The 14,447-nt window shown below is 40.1% G+C and overlaps 1 protein-coding gene across 4 annotated transcripts in view; it reads left to right on the plus strand.

Annotated features, from left to right (window-relative positions):
* The window catches only part of PLXDC2 (plexin domain containing 2), a 326,726-nt gene that overhangs the window by 50,907 nt on the left and 261,372 nt on the right, over window positions 1–14,447 (plus strand). The window contains exon 1 of one of the 4 annotated variants that reach the window (XM_061586487.1): window positions 524–571. The exons of the other annotated variants lie outside the window; for them this stretch is intronic. The gene's annotated coding sequence lies outside the window, so the exon portion shown is untranslated. Of the gene's footprint in view, window positions 1–523; window positions 572–14,447 lie in introns of those variants that run through there. 4 annotated transcript variants of the gene reach the window in all.

Here is a 14,447-nt window from a genome sequence, read left to right on the forward strand (position 1 = left end):
GATCCTGCAGGGACTGGGTGTATCACAGCATCAGCAAAGTGCTCTATTGTTACTGTGGCCAGGGAGGTGGTGTTCGTTAGACGTGTTCACTAGCTAAATTTAAGAGCTTGATGACTCAAGAAGCCCAAAGATTTTTTTAAAAAATCAGATCTCTCTCTTCCCCTTTCTTGCTTTTAAAAATAAATAAATAAATCCCATCACTGCTCATCTCTTCACTCAATGGCAGTTTTTACCTAGCATGCTAAGAACAATTCTTAATGAGTGCTCCATATCCTTAGAAGTCCTTGTAGATTAGAATTGAGCTTTATACTGTAATCTTAAAGAGCATATTAACTTGAAAATTAAGGAACCACAACAGTTATCAACACTTGGTGTAGTTATTTATAATATAGTGTTAAAGAAGAAATTATATTGTCAGTAGTGTGTTTTTTTTTAAGTGCCGCCAGGGATGGTACTACATTTTCAGTGGCTCCTTCTTCCAGGCCTTTCATACAAGGAGGAAAATTCTTCAGAACTGCCATTTTCCATGATACTAGCAACTCTGAATACTTCACCCTTCACCACTACAAAGGTTGTATAAATCTTTTAAGTTTTTTCCCCTGATCATTTGTTCTGAGGTAAAAATCCCTTGACTTGGTTTGTTTGTCCATTGATTGGAGACTGCAATAATAGGCAAAGTATCAAAAGTCCTTGGGTCACTTCTGTTTCATTCCAATAAGCAACAGAACGTTTAGCTTTTAGTATTATTATTTTGGCACTTTATGTAAATTAATTACTCTTGTCACATAAGCGGTATACAAAAAACTCAGTAGGACAAACATAAAAATCATAGAATCAAAATTCAGTTTAAATCCTTGCTGGAATAAAAAGAGGTCTTCAGTAGGCACCAGATGTTCAACAGGAAGTATATACCTCTAACAGGCAGAGGTTATTGGTGTGCAAGGTTGTGCACCTATGCAAATGACCTGAGAATGACCTGAAAGAGGATTACTCTGCCTATATAGAAAATATGCGGACCATTGAAAAATCTGGTGCTAAATTCAAATTCAGCTGAATTCTTGCCCATCACTGCTTGGGGCACCAGAAAAACTTTGCGGGGGGGGGCAAAAGAGGCCTTGAGCTAGTGGTTCACCACTTCTAGTAATTATCAAAACAATGGGTCGGGCCTGAGTGCACAATCCTGATTAGCAAAGAGGGATTGCCAGTTTTATGAGAAAGGCCTATTTGATTGGCTGCTCCCCTTGTGTTCAGGTGGGTCCTTTACACTTCCTTCCAGCCACAAGAGAGATTAGCTGTTCCCATGCAGTTATGAGAATGTATAAAGGACACCTGCAATAAAAATGTAAAGAGAACATTGCAACTATATATAAAGTGGCCAGATGCAGAAGAGGCAAGGGTTTCTACACTTTTAATAGTTGTGTAAAGAGAAAGTGTAGCTTGTCACCTGCAGGAACCCTCTCTTGCTGAAATGCCCTTTTTCGGACAGCTATTAAAGATGCAGTAACTGTCTCTTTTCCATCTACTTCCCTTAGTTTAAAAGATATCCATGGCTTAGGGCTTACTTACTAAGGGAAGTGTGTGTGGAGGACAAAAAATGGTAAAAAGGAACAAATGTAATAAAAAAATAGATGTAAGAGAAACAGAAAAGAAACAAGATGTTTAGGAAGAATCAAGATGGCTTTGCATATTACAAAAAAGAGTGGAAAGAAGAGAAGCAGGAGTGAATCATACATCTTCTTTTTGCAGTTCCTTTGCAATGTTCCAAGGTGAAAATGAGTGACTCTCCATTGAGGCAAATGTGGGAGCTGTAACAGCATTTGGATTTCCTGTATCTACAGAGATGCATGGGTTTGGACTTTGGAAGTACAAATGTGGTTATGGTGTATGGACCAGGATTAATACGATATTAATTAAATACCAGGGATGTCATAACTGGGATCAATAAAGGCTTTGGGTTTAGCAGAATGCAATGACTTTCCAAAATCGGCTGATATAGAAAGACAGTTCTGGCTGTTTACAGAGACAAAACTTTTCAGTTAACACTGTGTCATGATGAGAATGCAAAAAACTTCAGCCGCTTGTGCGTTGTACACCTAGCTCCCTAGTGCTTCATAGGGGGTGTCCTATCATGAGTACTGCTTTCCTAAATGAGAGAGGAATTCACATGTCTAAGCAATCAAAGAGGCCATACCTCTTTCTGCCATGTGTTGCAGTGCATAGAGCCAAAGGTTGCTTGCAGACAACCTGTTTATCAAGCATTAATCCTGCTTTGTTTGAACAAAGTTTGTGGGGAGGTTAGATGATGTTGGCTATTTATTGCGTACTCTGTGGGAAGTTAGATAACATTGCATGAAGCAAATGTTCTCCCATACTTTCCAGTGCATTTCCCCATCACTTTCCTTATTGTTAAAAATCTGATGGTTGTGAAAAGTGAGTTTGTTGGGCAAGAGTGCCAAATCAACTCTAATTACACAACCTAAATTTGCCAGTATGTGATTGAATCTCATCTGAAAATAGCGACAGTCTAGAAGCACTCAAAATTTGAATGCTAATCAACCTACTATCCCCACACAAGCACACTAAGAGTAGATTTGCACAAGCAAAATCTTTTTTAAGGCTTTGATCCTATACATGCTTTCTTGGGAATAAACCCCATTGAACCTAATAGGACTGACTTCAGAGTAGACATACAAGGAAATGCACTATGTATGACATCAGAAGAAATGATGTGTTTTGGTACTGCAACCATTGATAGATATAAGAACAACATACCAATGTTTCTGCACAATTACTTTCATAGAATATTGGGTTTTCTTGAGCATGTGTTTAAAAAAGTAATATTGTTAAGTGTTTCCTGGCACATTTTTTTGTCCATCACCAGATTGGCACTGTGGGATAGTCAGTTCAAACGGCATGAGAACAGCTCTGGCATAATCGCATGTTTGATTTTGGATTAAGTTCTTACCTCTCATTTGAAAGGTTCTCAAGTCAGTAATGAAGAGTTAATACCATCTAATTCAAATGTTCAGTGAGTTAGCATGCAAATATGAGCTCATGTATTTCAAGTTATTCACTTGAAACATAAGTATTAATTCACACCCAGCAGCATTAAAAACAGGCTTTCCTGACAACGTTAAACTAAAAAGGGCTGGGCCCTTGATGAAGCAAAATAACAAGGTAGTGATTGTTTGCATTTTTACGAGGATAGACTGGAATTTACAGGCTTTTCAAAGATTGTAGAATAAAAACAAGAAATGTCTCTTCAGGCATTACTAGAAGATCAGAGTTCTATATTGCACAAGAGGCTCCTTACTTTGGAAGCACCGGTCAGAAGGAACTGCATGATGACAAAGGTGGGGGGTAAAGGCATGTTAAGCCCTCCTGAATCAGGCCAAAGATCTGTCTAGTTCATCATTCTGTTCTCATCCTGCAAGCGAGATTTGAGTGCAACAGCCCTGTCCCCACTTGTGATTCCCAGCAACTGATATTCAGAGGCATACCGTCTCTGACTGGAGGTAGAACACATCCATTGAGGGTAGTAGTCACTGATAGCCTTATCAACCATGAATGTGTCTATTCCTCTTTCAAAGCCATCCAAGTTGGTGGCCATCACTACATTTTCCAACCCATTATTTTAATGGTCCAACTTCTCTCCAAGAAGACAGTGCTAAAGTATATCCTGTATTGAATGTTTTTGTAAATAAGGTGTAATCTGCATTTTGTTAATGCTTAGTTGTTGTTTTATGTTTTGTATTTAATGCTTTTATTTTGCTGTATATTTAACCTGCCCTGGAACCATTTGGTGAAAGGTGGGATTATAAATGAAACACCAAGGTTGCAATCCTGTGCAGCCAATACATGCCCATAAACCCCATTGAACTCAGTGGAATTTACTTTTAAGTAGAGCTACATAGAATTACTCTGTAAGGCAGCCTTTCCCAACCAGTGTGCTTCCAGATGTTGTTGGACCACAATTCCCAACTTTCCTGACCATTGGCAATGCTGGCTGAGGCTGATGGGAGTTGTGGTCCAACAACATCTGGAGGCACACTGGTTGGGAAAGGCTGCTGTAAGGATACAATCCTGTACCCACTTACCTGGGAGTAAGCTCCTTTAACTCAATGAGACTTACTTCTGAGTTAACATGTAGGATGCCGCTGTAAAAGCAACATATATTTCAGAAGGGAAAAGCCTGTTTGTAGTGTGCCAACATTGGTAGAAAAGAAATCTAGATGTCTGAGAGCATCAAAACTTTTCCTAAGTAGGACTGATAGAAAATTAATATAATAATTTATTATGTTGAGTATTCTCCATTATGACAAATGTTGATTCCTTTAGATTTTGTTTCCGTGCAAGTTGAACAGAATTACAAGATATGAAATATAGCCAGCACATTGTTCAAATCCAATTTAGCTGTATTTTTCCTTTTGGGAAAGGCCACCATTATAGTTTGTACCATTCTGTGGTGGCAGGTGACTCCATGTCAATGGGGCAGTGGAATCTGCTCCAGGTTTTCATCTGAACATTCAAGCACCTTGGACAGTGCTGTGAAAGTATGGACTAAAACCTGAAACAGATTCTACTGCCTCACTGACATGGAGCTACCAGCCACCACTGGTACCATTGTTACAAAACCATTGCAACAATATAGTATGTTAGTGTTTTCATCTTTGATGGTTTGCAGGCTACTTTATGAATCAATGTAAATGAGCATCAGAAAATGGCTTAGGCCAGCCTTTCCTAACCTTTGGGTCCCTAGATGTTGCTGCACTACAGTACCCATAATTCCTGCCCCTGGCCATGCTGCTGGGACTCATTGGAGTTGTAGTCCAGCAATATCCGGGGCCCCAAAGGTTTGGAAAGGCTGGCTTAGACACAGTTAGCAATGGATTGATTTTAATTAGAGGAGAGACCAACTTCCTGAAAAAAAACTAATGGAGGGGAGTAAAGTTAATTCTAATTTAGGGTTTAGTGCATTAGGTGACAAAAAAGCTATGTGCCACTTCATGCTGCATTGTGTGAAAATGATATGTGCCATTCCTATAATCCTTATGGAGTATCATCACATTCTCAATGTAGCAGTTTTAAATGTTTAGCCTTGCATATCTGCAAGGATATGTCAAATTTCCAAGGAAGCTCTATACTTTCTCATTGTGTTCCAGGTGGCACTCACAAAGTTGATAGCCTTCAGACAGCATCTGAGTGTCCACTTAACTTTGATTTTACCCATCAGCTACCGGGTTCTGTCATATCCAAAAGGGAAAGTAGTTCTGTGGTAGAGCATTTGCTTTGCATATAGAAGGTCCCACGTGCAATCCCTGGCGTCTCCATCCCACCCTGAATCCAGGAGACTTTCTGTCACTCCGTGTAGAGAATATTGAGCCAGATGGCTGGCTCAGTATAAAGTAGCTTCTTTTGTTCCTATGTAAGCGATTTCTCAATTTAAAAAATAAAATAAAGTCATGGCCATAATTCCCAAATCTTAAACTTCAGAGTCAAATTTTGTTATACATTGACTTTCATTTGGGATTAGGGCTTCTGTTGTATTAATGCACTGCATCCTTTATAAGGAATTTGGTAGTGTGTTACATGTATCAAAGCCATTCCCCCCCCCAAGTGATTGCTGAATGGCTCTTCAAGAAGATGGTCTCTTTTCACCTCAGGATAAGAAACCAATGCAGCATAGGTTGTTATTAACAGCAATGTTTACAATAAGACAGGAGGCAAAATTATTTTAATTGTGAAACATATGTTGGTTTCTCAGTTTCTCCCAGAATTAATGTGGAATATTTATCAGCCCTCTCCGCTATTTCTGCAGAAATTGCTAAGAATCCCATATGTTAGATCCACTTTTGTTTGACTTACATTGACTGCTAATTGTGGAAGCTAATTTAAGCTAATTGTTTAGTAATCACTGACAGCTTTAGCACAAACGAGTTGATCATAGTCCAAGATTGGAGGCTGGACAGTTTGTGCTATTTCTTTTTTGCCGCCATGATTACATGTAAAATGTGATGTAGTAGAGTGCCTCTGGGCATGTGCAGATTATATTATATAGTGATGCAAGGGAGACAGTTGGACACAGTTGGAGGAAGGACAATATATAAATTTTAAAAGTAAATGATAAATAATATTAACTATGGTTTGTTTGAAATAAGCCAATTACAAACCATATATTAGGAAGTTGGCTTGGTTAAACAAACCATAGTTAACATTAACTCCAATTTAGGGATCAGTTGACATGGTAAACTGTGGTTAATGGAAATCAAAAGCTAAAGCTTCTGAACTCTTCCTTGAAGCTGTTGTGGAGAAAGAGGGGGAATGAGGGAGGGAAGAAGCCCAAGGCTTGCTGTGAGTTCTTCTCATAGTAAACAATGGTTTAGCATCATTGCTAATATTTTGTTTGTTACACTGGTCTTGTCTTTCAGAAGGACGTTTCCCCAAATATTTGTGGGATAAACTTCTCTACTTTTTTTTCTTTGTTGGAAATTTGTTTTCAGTTACAAAATGTGGTTGAAAGAAAGTGTGTGTGTGTGTTGTGCCCCAAACATTCTCCCATGTTTATGTTTCTGAAATAGAAAACCCACATTAAATTTCAGTAAAAATGTGTTGAAGAACAATAATTAAAATTAAGATATCTATTAAAATACAACTATGCTTCACTCCTACTACTGCCTGCAAGGATCTCAGTCTTGTAGCTGGTATCTGCTATGAGGTCTAACACTGATCATTTATTAGGGAAAGAGCAGGGAAGTGGGGCTCAGACTTTCCCCTCCCATCAATAGAGGATCACTATTGTAGCTGGGACCTGAGAGTGCCAGTCATCTGCTTAGCAGTGCACATGCAGTACACAGTACAGGAGGATCACTGCTGTGCTGTTTCAAGGGGATTATTTTATTGTATATTTAATCATGGATACTTATATTTTAATGTTGGTGTAACTGATTTTTATACTTTGTAAACTACTTAGCTTACAAGATCTGAACAGGGTGGTTCATGACAGATGCTCTTGGAGGTCACTGATTCATAGGGTCGCCATAAGTCGTAGTCGACTTGAAGGCACATAACAACAACAACAAAACTACTTAGAGGCAGTGATAGCCACCAACATGATGGCTTTAAAAGAGGATTAGGCAAATTCATGGAAGATAAGGCTATCAGTGGCTACTGATCACGATGGCTATGCTCTCCCTCCACAGTCAGAGGCAGTGTACTTCCTAATACCAGTTGCTAGAAACTACAGGAGAGGAGAGTGCTCTTGTGCTCAGGTCCTGCTTGCAGGCTTCCCATAGGCATCTGGTTGGCCACTGTGAGAACAGGATGCTGGACTAGATGGGCCACTGGCCTGATCCAGCAGGCTCTTCTTATGATCTTATGTTAGAAGCCTGTTTTTGCATTACATAGTAAATCATCATAGTCTCTCATGCTCACATGCACCCATGTGTCAGCCTTGTAGGATCAGGTTTTTCTAATGGCTTCTTTATCATTAGTCAAACATTGATTTAAAAGATTGTTTTATGATTTATTTTTCTAGAATATCTGACCTGTTAATTAAATGTCTGAAAGAAGAAACCCTTCTGGTGGAACTCTAGTCACAAGACAAATATATAGTTAATTCCAATTAGCATAACTCTCTAACTTAAATCTGCAGAATGGCTGGAGGGGAAGAGTTCAGACTGACAAAATGTTTTCTCGGCATAGGTGTGATGTGTGCTTCCTGCTTATATATGCAGCACATGGAATCTAATTGAATGTGCAATGTGATGCTGCTGCTAATGTCTTGATTAACTGTTGCCAAAATCTAACAAGGAGCATAGAATGAGAATGAGATGATTGATGCAGTTTGCAGATTTTCCTCTATTTGGTGAGGCTGTGAATTCAGTGAATGAATGCAAGTTAAAGGTACAAATTTATTTTTATGTGTGTAAGACTATGAAGGAATTCAGCTGCTTAACTGGGAGGAAACATCTGTAAGTCTAATATGAAAAAAGAACCATATGTTGTTCATAGTTTATTTAGACCTAGTCTGGGGAACCTATACCACTCCAGATGTTGTTGTCCAATTTTCATCAGCTCCAGCATGGCCAATGGTCAAGGATAATTGGAGTTGTAGTCCCATCTGGAAGGCCACATGTTCTTCCCTCACCATACACACACACCTAGGGAAGTGCAACTGAAAATTCTGTTTTATAACTGGTTTAAAACAATCTGCAAGGGGATTCAGGAGTCTCCACATGCTGCTGTCTGATAGCAGCCTAGAGACAGGCATGGAACCTCATTGTAACATAGTGTCCCCAACTCCCAGAGTCGCTTCAGGGGGATATTATGGTCCAAAGCAGTGGTTTTTTGTGACTGCACTCACCGCTGTGAAGTACCACCACTTTTTTGTGTTGTTGTTGGCCATGGCAACTATTTTGTGCTGGCCCCCATGGCACTTTTATCAAGGTGTGAGTACCGGCACTTCATATTTTTTTTACCAAAAAAAAAAAAAAAGCACTGGTCCAAAGTATCTAAAGCCTTTGAGAGGTCCAGAGAAATTGACAGGGTAGCTCCTCTCATCCCTCTCTCAGTAAAGGTCATCAAATGGGTGTGTTGACATTTGTTGGGTATTCTCTTCCATTTTCCATGTATGTTTTGGTACTTTTAAAAAATTTACTTTGACTGTGGTGCACGCCAGACTTCCCCAACATGGTGCCCTCCAGATACGGTAGGCCGAAGGTTTCTATTATCCCTGACCATTGTGGCTGGGGCTGATGGGAGTTGGACTCCAACCATATCCAGAGGCCACTAGATTGAGCAAAGCTGGTGTACATCATTGCTTGTAAAGATTATGCTTCTATTTGTCTTTTCTCCTTCGTGTGGTGCGAGTCACTGCTTATTGCCAAGCAAACCGTTAGTTGCATTTCAGTGCTTTTCAGTAACTCAAAGAACAGGATGACTTCTTCTAAAGAACAATAATTGAGATCATGCTTTTTTAGCATTGAGTTTCAGAAGATATCAAATGCCATGTCTGGCTATTTGCCCATCTAGCTCAGTATTGTCTACTCTGACTGGCAGCAACTCTCCAGGGTAGACAGAGGTTTACCCGTCACTTGCTTCCTCATTCTTTAAACTGGAGATGCCAAGGACTGAACCTAGGACCTTCTGCATGAAAAGTGTATGCTCTGTCATTGAGCTATAGTCCCTCCCCTCCAGTCTCTAGGCAGCCCCTAATGCTGTTATGTTGTGACAAACTCCAGGTGTTTGCAATACTGCTTTTACAAGCGAATCCTTCTAATCCCATTGCTTAATTAGACCCTCCCTTGGAATCAATAGTTTTCTCTAGCTAAGCCTTAAATGCTATAGTATTATATTTAACTCACATGTAATTAGAAACTGCAGTGATTATCTGATTGCCATAATAAATATTGATCTCTGTTGTATTTTTTAAAGAGGCTAGATTTGGCTGCTATAAAGCATTTAGCATTTTTCTTGGCACTTCAGATTGATATCTCAATCTATTTTAAGCTTACTTGCCTTAGGTTTCCCCTTGCCTAAGGAAGAGAAGTGTTTTATGTTGAACAATTAAACCATCAGAGACTATTGCCTACTCATAATTGATTTGGATTGCAGCCTTGTGTTAGATGCATTATAATCAGGGCCGGTTCTAAAGGGTGGCCAGGCTGGGCACTGGCCCGAGGGCGCTGGAGCTACAGGAGCCCCTGAGGGGCCCTCCGCTCCCCTTCCATGATCCGCACCCCCCACGTCCCCCACTTACCTGTCAGCTGGCTTTTTAGCATTGCCCTTAATGAAAATGGTGGCCGCAGCTTCCCTAAGGTACTGAAGCCGCTGCTGCCATCTTAGTTGGTGGCAAAGATGTGCATGCGTAGCACGCACGTGTGCCATCAACAAAGATGGTGGCGGAGGCTTCATTCCCCTTAGGGAAACCGCGGTTGCCATCTTCATTAAGGGCAATGGTAAAGACTAGACAGGTAGGGGGCTGTGGGGGGCGTGCAGGGGGGCTGCACGTGTGTGTGTATGCGTGCGCGCACGCACACACACACACACCGGGGGCTGAAGGCAAGCTGAAGCCCAAGGGCCCCTGCATGCCTGGAGCCAGCCCTGATTATAATACAGGTTCAGCAGATATGTAGGTAACCCATGTGTGGAAGTGTGTTGCTTTCCACTTATAAGCAATATGATAAATCTAGAACATAATACTTTGCTAAAATCAACATGTTAGAAAGCAGTCTGCCTTGTTTTCATCTCCATGCCTCCTTAAGATCTTTTCTTGCATACTCACTTCTCTCTCTTCCCACCCCCCACCCCATCCCCAATCCTTGGCTCATTGATTTAAATGCGACTACCTCCTGGACAAAGTTTAATTATGTGAGAAGGAAGAATTGCCACACTGTGCCCTAAATTGGTATCATAAATGGCAGTCATTAAGAATGTACTGTTGAAATGCTTGAAGAGTTGTTCACCCATTGCACCAACTACAAAATAACTCCATTCCAAGTTATTAATGGCTATGTGATGTTTCCTTTCACTTGATTTACCTATATTGGCATAGCAGTTTACTAGACACTTTACTAAAAGTGATACCCAATCTTCAGTCAAATAGACAGAAGCACTCCCATGAATTGAAGTGATGGCCTGAAAATCCTTATCGATAATGGAAATCCAACGCAGCTCTTGACTCTTACTTGCCACTTCCTGAGAGCCTTACTATTGCATTCTTCTGCTGTCTCATGGTTGTATAAATGAAAACTGGGTTTTTAAAAAAATAACTAGGGCTAGCATTAGCACCAGATATGCTTGGGCAGCTGATGGAGCCCTCTGAACTCTATCAGGGCTCACCACTGACATCTGCCCTGGGCCCCTGCTCCAGAAAAGCTGGTGTCTGGCTGTCATATAAACTCCCTACAATGCCTTTGACAATGCTATATTGAGGGCATAGAGGAAACATCAAATAACAGGCAGGCCCAGCTGCCTGGCTGCTGATGCGTATGACCAAAGAGGGACCCAACAGATGATGCTTCACCATCACCTGCTCCTGTCAAAAATGGAGTTGGCTTTGATTTTGACTCTGGTAACTAGGAAGCTGCTGAATACTGAGTTAGACCATTGTCCATCTAGCGCAGATTGTCACCTGAGATTTCAAGGTGCAAAATATAAGAGCCTTAATGGGAGAGTGGTAAAGATTTTGAACATATTCTTCCCCCCCCCCGCACTTTAGTGGGAGTTTTCTTCATGGTTAATGTTGAATGCAGCACAATATTAGGGCACATAAATGAGTGGCTTAATTTAGGTTAGGGATGGGGAAGAAATTTGATTTAGTTTGCATCTTGGTGAGAAACTACCTAATTCGAACCAAACAGCGAGCATAGCTATTGTTCATAACTAGCACTTCTCCAGATTTTGCCATGCAGTTCTGTACCAAACAATGGTTACAGAAATGCATTATATGAGGGGAAAGTGTGCCTGAAATTGCATATATTAGGGAAAATAATATACAAAAATGCATTATATTAAGAAAAATTGCTTGCAAAAATTGTGTGTATTAGTTAAAACTAAATAAATATATTTATTAGGAGAAATTCACAGTAAAATGCTGATGGGTTTTCATGAGATCATTGTGACAATATGGAGAACTGGAATTAAAGCTGGAAAATGAGAAATGGAGAAAAACTGAAATTGACAGATTTGTCCATCCTTAATTTTGGATTAGTGAGGTGGAAGGATCTGTGTAAAAGGAAATAATTTACAAGGTCTACCATTGAATCAAAAAGGGCAGAAAGTACTGCCCTTTTCATTTTCTTTCCACCATTGGCATTATGTGAGGAGAAAATTGCAACCTAATCAACTGCAGGGCCTATATGCCCCAGGGCTATGAATTACGCCAAGTAATTTACCAGGGCCCTATATGCACGATACATTTAAAACAGTATTATACCACTTTAAACAGTCATGGCTTCTCCCAAAGAATCATGGGAACTATAGTTTCTAAGGATGCTGAGAATCTTTAGACACCCCTATTCCCCTCACAGAACTACAGAGTTCTTAGAGTGGTTTCACAGTCAATTCCTCTTCCCATGGAACCCTGGGAATTGTAGGTCTGTGAGGGGAATAGGGTCTCCTAACAACTGTCAGCACCCTTAACAAATTGCAGTTTCCAGGAAGCTTTTTGGGACGTCATGGTTGTTAAAGAGGTATACTAATGCTTTATTATACCTGGAGAAGGCCTCAGAGGATTCCCTTAGGGTGCTGGTGGATTCAGGCCCAAGAGGTCTACTGTATCTTTAAAAGTTGTGCAGGGGGAAGGGAGAATTCAACCTTGTGGTTTTTTCCATTAGAGTGTTGCAAGAACACCTGCACTTGGCTGACTTTCTCTTCTCCTAAAGATACAGGATCAGTCTCAGGCCATGAACCTGGCAACCCTAATTGGGAGAGGTGTTCCACGAGATATTAAGGCATTAAATATCCCAAGCCATTTAAGGCATTATACTTTAAAACCGCACTTTGAATTAGGTCTAGGAATGTACAAGCAGCCAGTGCAGTTGTGTTAAGACTTGTGTTATGTGGTCAACCCATTTATTCCCTCTCAGTAGCCCAGTTGTGGTATTCTGCAGAGACTGTTACCTCCTCAACATTGTATAATGACAAGGGAACATTAACAGGCTTGTGGGATGTACATCTTTCATATTCATCAGTCGCAGCACTTATCTCAAGGACGCTATGAACCACAAGTTTAAAGTATTATCTATTCAACAAGTTGGCTTAAATTGGACCCTTGGAACAAGCTCTTGAGAAGTACCTTTCTGTGATGTTTCTGGCTGTATTTGTATTTTATTCTATATACATTTGCCTCTTTTGTCCTGGCCGGACAGAAAATACTTGGTTTTGGTGAATTTGCTTGAAGCCTTATTGTTATCGATTCCACCCCCCCCATCTCTTTTCCAAATTAAAAAAAATGAGAATAGTTTCTCTTTAGAACACTGAGATAAAAGATGGCTTTAGGAAGCTTTGTCTGTTGTGCAGTTTGTCCTAGCTGTGGAAAGTGGACATTTATCATGGTAAAATGGCATTGCTGTGCTGACTGTAGATGGGGTTCGGCGAGGACCCCAGGGGTCAGGTTAGGTACAATCAATGGTTCAGAATTATACTTGAGTTTTTAAAGAGTGTCTATTTTAAGTCTTAGCTTTTTTATTTTATTTTTGGCATTTTCACACTTGAAGTCTGTGATTTTAAAAAGGAAGTGCTAAAAGAAAGTAAATAATGAGGAAGGAGACACTAACATTCACTTTACCTTTCTGGGTTTATCCTGGGTCTACCTTAGTTCAGACCATTTATTTTAGAAGTTGCTAGCTGGTGATAGGCTAGTAATCATCTTGTCCTGTTACACATTTATCTTGTCCAGTAGGAGTTCACAAAATGATAGGTAGCTGCAGAAGTGGCTGTGTGAACATTTCCTCCTCGTAGGTCTCCACAGTTGTTCGAGTCTTAAGAAAAGGCTATAAAGCGATGCAGAAGCACACACCCTTGTGCACCAATAATGCTGACCTTTTGAGAATATGGATAATGCTGTGGCCTTTGCCATGAATTCACCTTAGTACACATTCCTTAATTTATTTTACCTGCACAATGAATTACAGTAAATCCAGTCCAGTGCCTGGAGGTAACACAATACTTGGCTGATTTCATTTTCTGATGTTTTAACAAACAAAACAAAAATTAAGTATAGATTGGGATGAACTTGCATGGTTGAAGAGAAACAGGTGCAGTGGAGAACTTTAGAATGGAAGCAGTTGGAAGCACAGAACAACAAAAAATGAGGTATAAAACAATTAAAGTATTAAGCAGTTGTTTTGCAGAGAGAGAGAATAGAGGATTTCATAATCAATGTGAAAACATTCCAAAGAGGGCATGAGTCATTTGGGGAAAATAACAACTTCCGAGGCAGATGAAGATGTGAGAGAAATGAAGCAGGATTATCTCAATTTGGCCTGTGTTGTTTTCATGTTTAATTACTTCATTACCATTTACTGTACATTCCAATAGCAAAGCTCTTCCATTATTCTCAATATAACAATGTAGGAAGTTCTGCCAGGGCTGCACTGTCCCTTTGCCCAGACTAAGCAGAACTCATTAATGTGTCCACCCAAGTAAATAAAATGATCTTTTGTACTGTTTGTTGTTTTGGCTCCTCTCATAGATTTCTCCATTGTTTGGTGACCTTTTTGAGTTAACAGCTTTGCAGACAGAAAGAGGAAAGAGCTGCAGATGATGGATTGAATGTATTGTCATGCTGTGGGTGCCAAGGATGCTTAAAAAAAAGTATTGGAAAATGATACCAATGTTTAGCAGAGAATAGTAGATTTCCATTTTTCAAGCCTTTGATTTGTGGATTATTGATCTCTGCTGGCTTCTGGAGCGTACCATTTGGCACTTACCATATTAACAAGCAA

This window comes from Rhineura floridana, chromosome 10 (assembly GCF_030035675.1).
Source record: "Rhineura floridana isolate rRhiFlo1 chromosome 10, rRhiFlo1.hap2, whole genome shotgun sequence".
Taxonomy (NCBI): Eukaryota; Metazoa; Chordata; class Lepidosauria; order Squamata; family Rhineuridae; genus Rhineura; species Rhineura floridana.